Genomic DNA, 7,531 nt, shown 5'->3' on the forward strand with positions numbered 1-7,531 from the left:
ACAGCATGTCTGTAACATGCAAAAATTCCAAGTTTTGATGGCATTAAAGCTTTGGTTTAACGCCAAGTAACATCATGTTATCGTAGACTTAACTTGCAAAACTGCTTGTTTTGGTGGTGTTACAGCTTGCTTGTAATGTGATTAACATCATGTTATCGTAGACTTAACTTGCAAAACTGCTTGTTTTGGTGGTGTTACAGCTTGCTTGTAATGTGATTAACATCATGTTATCGTAGACTTAACTTGCAAAACTGCTTGTTTTGGTGGTGTTACAGCTTGCTTGTAATGTGATTAACATCATGTTATTGCTGGTATAACATGCAAAACCCCATGTTATGTTGGTGTTAAAGCTTGCTCAAATGCCTATTAACTCCATGTTATGTTGGTGTTAAAGCTTGCTCAAATGCCTATTAACACCATTTTAGTTGGTGTAAGGCTTGATTATTAATGTAAAAAAAACACCATGTTATGACGTTCACATAATTGTTTTCCACTGGATGGAATTTTGTGGAAAAGAAAGCATGTTGTTTGGGAATTGTGTGCGGGTTTCATGCTTGGATATTGCACTATGCTGACTTGTCACAGGTCAATTTACATTTAACAATATTAGTTTTCAAATGCATCATCCTTCACACATTATGTAAACATCTTTAACATTAACACTTTGGTTGTAAAATGATTGCACTTTATTCAAACAGGAAAAAAACAAAAATGCTGATTCACAATGTACAATAGCAAAGGACTATTTTGAGTGGAGACAGTGTTCATCCACACTATAGATGCCCTGTGAAAACATTGGCCATAGATATGTGAATTACTTCCCTTGGGTATGAACATTTATGAATGATTAAATGGGTGAAAGAAGGCCACACAAAATGAAAATCAGTAAATAACAAAATCACTTCCCTTGTGAGTAAGAACAGTCATACCATGTTCCAACTTTTTGCTAAAAATTCGCCCACAATGTGACCTTCAAAGTTAACAAGAAGAGCAAACGCTCGATCGAGTCACTTTCGCAGTTCTGAATATTATATGAGGCATCAGATGGACAGGAAGAAATTGCTATTCACAACACAATGCATACCTGAAGAATGAGATTGCATGGATCGAGCAACTGAATCAAATCCGATGAATAGTTTCAGAGATATGATATTTCAATTTTTTTCCTTCAAGACATACCTGTGACCTTGAAAAAGGTCAAAGGTCACCAAAGCAGACGTCAAAGTGTAGAGGTCACTGGGAGTCACGTTCACATAAAATTTGAGCCCGGTCACTTTTATAGTTTCCGAGAAAAGCCCAACGTTAAGTTGTGTGTTGCCGAACAGAAAAGGCTAGTTATCTCCCTTGTTTTTCTGATAACGTTCGTAAAAGGCTACAGATGTAAATACTTTGATGTAAAGAATAATCCTACAAAGTTTCAATCACATCCGATGAACTTTGTCAAAGATATAAAATGTCTAATTTTTCCTTTGACCATCGTTAAAGTGTAGAGGTCATTGGAGGTCACGACTAAACAAAATATGAGCCCGATCGCTTTGATAGTTTCCGAGAAAAGTCCAACGTTAAGGTGGTGTCTACGGACGGCCGGCCGGCCGGCCGGCCGGCCGGACAGACTAACACTGACCGATTACATAGTCACTTTTTCTCAAGTGACTCAAAAAGGGGTAACTGAACTTCATGTTTGGATGTCATGGAGTCATGGAGTCCAACATGAAGAAATGTATAAGAACACAAGAATGTATGAATGACAAAGAACAAATGTTTATTTTTGAATGTTTTATGTATGTTATTATTACGGACACAAAAGCTCAGCAATGCAATTTCTCTTTTAGAGATTAATGAAGTTATTGTATTGTATGTCAGTAAATTTTGAAAGCCCTAGATTCATAAACATCTGAAAACTGCTCAACGTCTTTGCATCACGGCACATTAATAAAAGTAAGAGTTAGTAAGACTGGCCTAACTGCTATGGTGAGGCAGTAATAACTCGTTGATGAAGAATTATTTGAATTCTGAATTTCGAACAAACAAATACAGTGTCCTTCCAAACCCCCTTTTCAGGCCTCCAAGAATAAAAAAATAAGCTGGTCTTAAAAAGGAGGAAATCTGCTTAATATGTAGGTAAATGTACAACAGGTTGTGAACAGAAAATCCAAAAATGTAAGGTCTGAAAAGCGGGGAAGTTTGAAAAGGGGGGAAGGGGGGGACCTAAAATGTGACGATCATAACAACCATAATTTATCTAACAAAGTTCATTCTGAAATCTTCTTCAGCGTTTGATTATGGAGAGACTAAATCCTCAGTTCAGATGTGGTCTTAACTCCTTGTCTCCCAGGTACACACAGTCACTATGTACATTGCATCTGTTATCATTCGGCACATATCCGCATCCTGCTTAGACTGTTAGCTTCAGTCGCTTCCTGTAACGTTGATCTAACGCCAGGATTCTAGCCTGTTGATACAGTTTCTACAATTCTGAGTGACCTGCTGCAGCACAGCTGGTCTCGGCTTAAAAAATCTTGGTCAACATAGATGGGGTACAAAGTGTTAAAATAAAGCGTCCTTCCAAAGTTGATGACAGGTCCCCAGAGTATTCACAAAATTATATGGTACTGGAACTGGAAGCCTTGCACGGCGACGAAAAAGATGTCCACGCCTACATGAAGAAGCATCCTTCACGGCTTCAGCGGAAACAGTCGGCTGGGGATGAGGACAGCACCTATGTAAAAAATATAGACAAGAACAAAAATATATGTCAATGGGAAAACAAAGAAACAAGTAGAGAAGGACCTCCCCACCTTTACACAGTGAAAATGAAAAACACATGTGAATGTACTTATGTTTTAAATCTACCCCCCCCCCCCCCCCCCCCAATTAAGACCAATTATCCAAGATATTTTTCAGTCCTCAAAGGAGAATTTCACTGTTCTCACGGAACCCTGTAGAAAACTGAGCTGTGCTAATATATTATATAACTGCAAACATCCCTCAAATTCAATATTGCAAGCCACTATACATTCCTCATAAAGGCACTTCATGCTCACGTGTGAAAACTAACATAAGTTTACAAGTGTGTATCTACTTATAATAATAATAATAATAACGGGCATTTATAAAGCGCCTTATCAGAAGTTCAAAGCGCGTGACAACAATACGTGTATAAAAAATTCATACAATCACTGTCAGATTCAAACAACACATCATGCACATCTCACATCCCCAGACTCTATGCCAAGGCCAAAAAAAAAAGAAGTCTGTTTACGGTATCCCGACCGACCCTATTTTTTTGCGCGACCCTAGACTTTTTTTTGGCATTTGGGAAAAAAAGAAAAAAAATCAAAATTTTAAAACAAAGTTTGTCAATGTTTTTTGGCAAAATAATTTGATGTTTTTTGGAGAAAAAAAAAAATCCCGACCTACCGACCCTATTTTTTGGGCCGATGTTACCGTAAACAGACTATTTTTTTGTTTGGCCTAAGGAACTATCCGTAATGTTGTTGGAACAAGTGAGTTTTCAAATTGGACTTAAAAGATGAAATCATGTATGGAGAGTGACGTAATAGAAAGGGGAGTGAATTCCATAACTGAGGGCCATGATATGAAAACGTGCGGAAGCCATGAGCCTTGCGTTTAAAGCAACCTTGACGGAGAAGTCGAGCATCAGCAGAAGAATGAAGGGTGCGAGAGGGAGTGTAGAGGGAGACCAGTTACGAAAGATAGGCAGGTGCCGATTCTGAGAATGAGAGATGATCTTGTAGCAGAAGCAGGCAGCTTTATACCTAATACGTTGAGACACAGGAAGCCAGTGAAGTTCTTTCATGAGAGGAGTGCTGCAGAGTGTTGTACTTTTTGCAAGGGTTGGAGAGTGGAGTCAGGGCAGCCTAGGAGAAGGGATTTGCTGTAATCTAATCTACACAGAATGCAGGATGTAACGAGAGTTTTAGTGGCATCAACAGTCAGAAATGTTCTTGTGGAACCTATTCTTCTAGTTCTAATGTAGTACCTGTTTGTAGTGAACTCACCAGCAGGAGTATTGCATACATAATTACGCATTACTGAATTAAAGTAACTATTTTCAAAGCTTCTCGCTTACCTTGGAATAGTGTCAAGCAGCTTATGTTGTGTCTAGATCAGCAATCAGATCTTCACACTCAGCCTGCACTTGCTGAAAACTGGACATGCCTGTATCTCAATCAAGCTGTTGTTGCGGAGACAACGGAACCATGCTCAAGTCAGGTCCAACTGAAATAAAAGCATATTGTTAGCTGATAAATGATTTGATCAAGCAAAACCATGCGGTATTTTTTTAATAAAATATTTTGTATACCCCGCTAATGCAAAAGTAATGTACTTATTTACTATTAGCATTAATTTTAGCTGGTCATTCTTCTTCTTCTTCGGCGTTCCAGGATTTTTGGCCTCAGGTCAGACTTCAAGTTTTGTAGCTGCTGGTCATTCAAACCAGAGCTTGTTCTAGAACTCCACAAGAACAACCATGGCAGTTGGCAATGGCACTGGCAGAATACAGATCAAAACAATATTAGTATTAGCCTCACCAAGGGTTGACTTCCCATCAAAATGAATGACGGACTGAATCAAACTTCAGAGACATTACAATTTTTCACAACGATTTTTTCAGCAAACAGCCATGTTTACCTGTACAAATGTATCAGTGATATCACTATGAGTATGACAGTATGACAGTGTGGTAAGCTTACCGACGATTCGTTCAGTATAGTCTTTCTATGTAAGTAGTGGTCCAGTGAACGATACCTTCCGCCTGTGGTTCGAGACAGAGATTAAGTTGAAACTTAATTCGAGAAGCCAAACACTGACGAATACTTACATATTTTGAGCAAAACCCACGCACGTCGACCACAAGTTGATGTCTGCTGGAGTACGTAATCATAACGTAGAGGACAACAGTTTCACTTGGCTGGCTTCGGTTATTCCCTGTATCTGTTCCTTGCTGTTCTCCAAGAGACACCATGGTGCAGCAAGCTGAAGGGTGTCCTGTCGTATTTCCTCGAAGTTGTAGTAGGCAACCAGGAGGTGGGGGGCGACTGACCTGCAGCAGAATTCAAATCAATTAGTCAAGTCACTATGACATATCTTTATTGTTATCGCCACACGACGGGCGCTGTGGCGGGGTGGTAAGACGTCGGCCTCGTAATCGGAAGGTCGAGGGTTCGAATCCCGGCCGCGGCCGCCTGGTGGGTTAAGAGTGGAGATTTTTCCGATCTCCCAGGTCAACTTGTGTGCAGACCTGCTAGTGACTTATCCCCCTTCGTGTGTACAGTAGTCCCTTCCATTTCCGGCCCTTTCGTGGGCGTGAACCTACCCGGAGCGGCCAGCTTTCCCATGACTAATGAGTTTTCCTTCTATAATTGACTCTTAATGGCCGTTAACCTGTCTGACGCGGTCAACGGTCACTGATTTTTGCCCTAAGGTGCCCCTCTTACTCGACAGGAGCGGCCACTTAACGGCCACTTGTCACTTTCGCGGGTGAGCGCCTGTGGTGTGTGTGTGTGTGTGTGTGTGTGTTGTGTGCACAGACGGCACAGCACGAGCAGACGACGTGAATACTTACGCATGCGCAAACTGTAAATACAGACATGCGCATACATGTACATTTACGGCAGTCACTTCCGGATCGATCACAGCTGATGTGAGTTTGAAACACTTGTTTATCTGACACTCAAATACATATATAATAATCCAAACAACACACATAGAAACATACGAAACAATAGCTTAGCCAGGACGATCGAGTTAAACACGCAAATAATTAAGATGTATAAACGAAAGCAAAACTAACAGAGACAATGAATCGGCGGCTCGTGGATGATCGCTTTCTTTTCTTCATGAAAACTTGATCGTGTTTTGGGGGTTTTTTTGGAGGAGGAGGGGGCCTGTAATGAACGGCCACCTGATATTTGCGGTCACCTTTGCAATGACTAATGGGTGACCGGATATGGCAGGTACTACTGTACACGCAACCACAAGACCAAGTGCGCACGGAAAAGATCCTGTAATCCATGTCAGAGTTCGGTGGGTTATGGAAACACGAAAATACCCACCATGCTTCCTCCGAAAGCGGCGTGTGGCTGCCTAAATGGCGGGGTAAAAACGGTCATACACGTAAAAACACGAGTGTACATGGGAGTTTCAGCCCACGAACGCAGAAGAAGAAGTTATCGCCACACCAACCCTAAATTTTTCCTACCATACTGTACTATTTGTTATCCGAGAGAGAAAAAATCCATGTTGCAGACTCAACTGGAAAAATTCCCTTCTCCATCATCTAGTGGACAGAGCTCACATGATTTCAAACAAATCTTTTTTTAAAAGTCACATACTTTGTGCGACAGTGTTAGTTTACTGTAACTGTAATTTATAAATAGCAAATTAAAAAATATCACTTATCAGATAATCAGCTAAATGCCTGGCAGATGACCCTCATTCAAAGTGAGTCGTGGCTAAACCATGAAACTAGAAAAACAGGTTATAATATATAACTATAAATCTCACACTGACAGCGGACAGAAACTGAGAAAACACCCAGTATACATGTACCGGTACTCACAAAAGAGTTACAAGTAGCATATTATCACTATCAGTATCACTAATAGCATACTATACTGGGCAAATAACAGCAATTTTTACTCACTGGGGGTTTCCTGGCTGGAGTCTTTGGTGTTTCTGTTAGGCGCGTTTGATCGATCTGCGCGATCGCGCTGCGCGTTTGGTGGATCGATCAAACGCGCACACATCGATCGATGTGTGCGCGTTTGATCGATGCAAAGAATACAATACAAGAATCGTTAAAACGCGCAGCTCTTATACTTGCGCATTTGGACGATCTGTCACAAAGTAAGTCCCTACCACACACAAACGTCGCACGCCGGAAGTGAAAAGTTTCAAATACAGGAATGTCCGAAATATACCCCGACAACGTTTTTGATTACAATTCAGCTATTTTTTCTTTTTTTTTTGATTACTGCTGAGCTCTATTCACACAGGCAAGTTAGTTTTATTGCTTCAGTCTCTCTTCATTCGTTTAACTCATACATGATGGAGAGGTTTAGGCACACACTGCGGCAAGTGGAGGCAGATACATGCATCAGCCATGTGTCCCAAATCAATCTTGATGTCAAGCGAAAAGTTCAATACGATTGTGAACCACCTAAGAGACAAACACACACACACACACACACACACACACACACACACACACACACACACACTCAGACCTGCCTACCCCTGAAATGTACCATGTGTAGTTTTGGGTGTGAAAATAAGGCAAATGTGTAGTTTGGCAGGTGAATGTGTAGTATTTCAATTTGATCAACCCAAACCGCAAAACAGAACAGTTACTTATACCGTACTAAAACAAACACTCAACACTCCAAACAAAACTATTACAATGTGAACAATACTCCTCATACAAATACAAACAAAGCCCCCACAAAAATACAAGCCAAGCATTAAGTTTATTTGTTAAGAAAAAAATTATTAACTAGTTTGGAAC

At 40.5% G+C, this 7,531-nt stretch overlaps 1 long non-coding RNA gene across 2 annotated transcripts; it reads right to left on the reverse strand.

The window, feature by feature from the left end:
- Positions 1-656: 656 nt before the first annotated feature.
- LOC138954407 (uncharacterized) lies at positions 657-7,241 on the reverse strand. Of its 2 annotated transcripts, XR_011451824.1 has the most exons (5): positions 6,671-7,241; positions 4,847-5,068; positions 4,094-4,242; positions 3,780-3,910; positions 657-2,719 (listed from the first exon to the last, which is right to left on the reverse strand). It is a non-coding gene; the product is annotated as an uncharacterized lncRNA (long non-coding RNA). The 2 variants fall into 2 exon arrangements; XR_011451823.1 differs by lacking the exon at positions 3,780-3,910.
- Positions 7,242-7,531: the final 290 nt, after the last annotated feature.

Source organism: Littorina saxatilis, unplaced genomic scaffold, assembly GCF_037325665.1.
Source record: "Littorina saxatilis isolate snail1 unplaced genomic scaffold, US_GU_Lsax_2.0 scaffold_2220, whole genome shotgun sequence".
Classification (NCBI taxonomy): Eukaryota; Metazoa; Mollusca; class Gastropoda; order Littorinimorpha; family Littorinidae; genus Littorina; species Littorina saxatilis.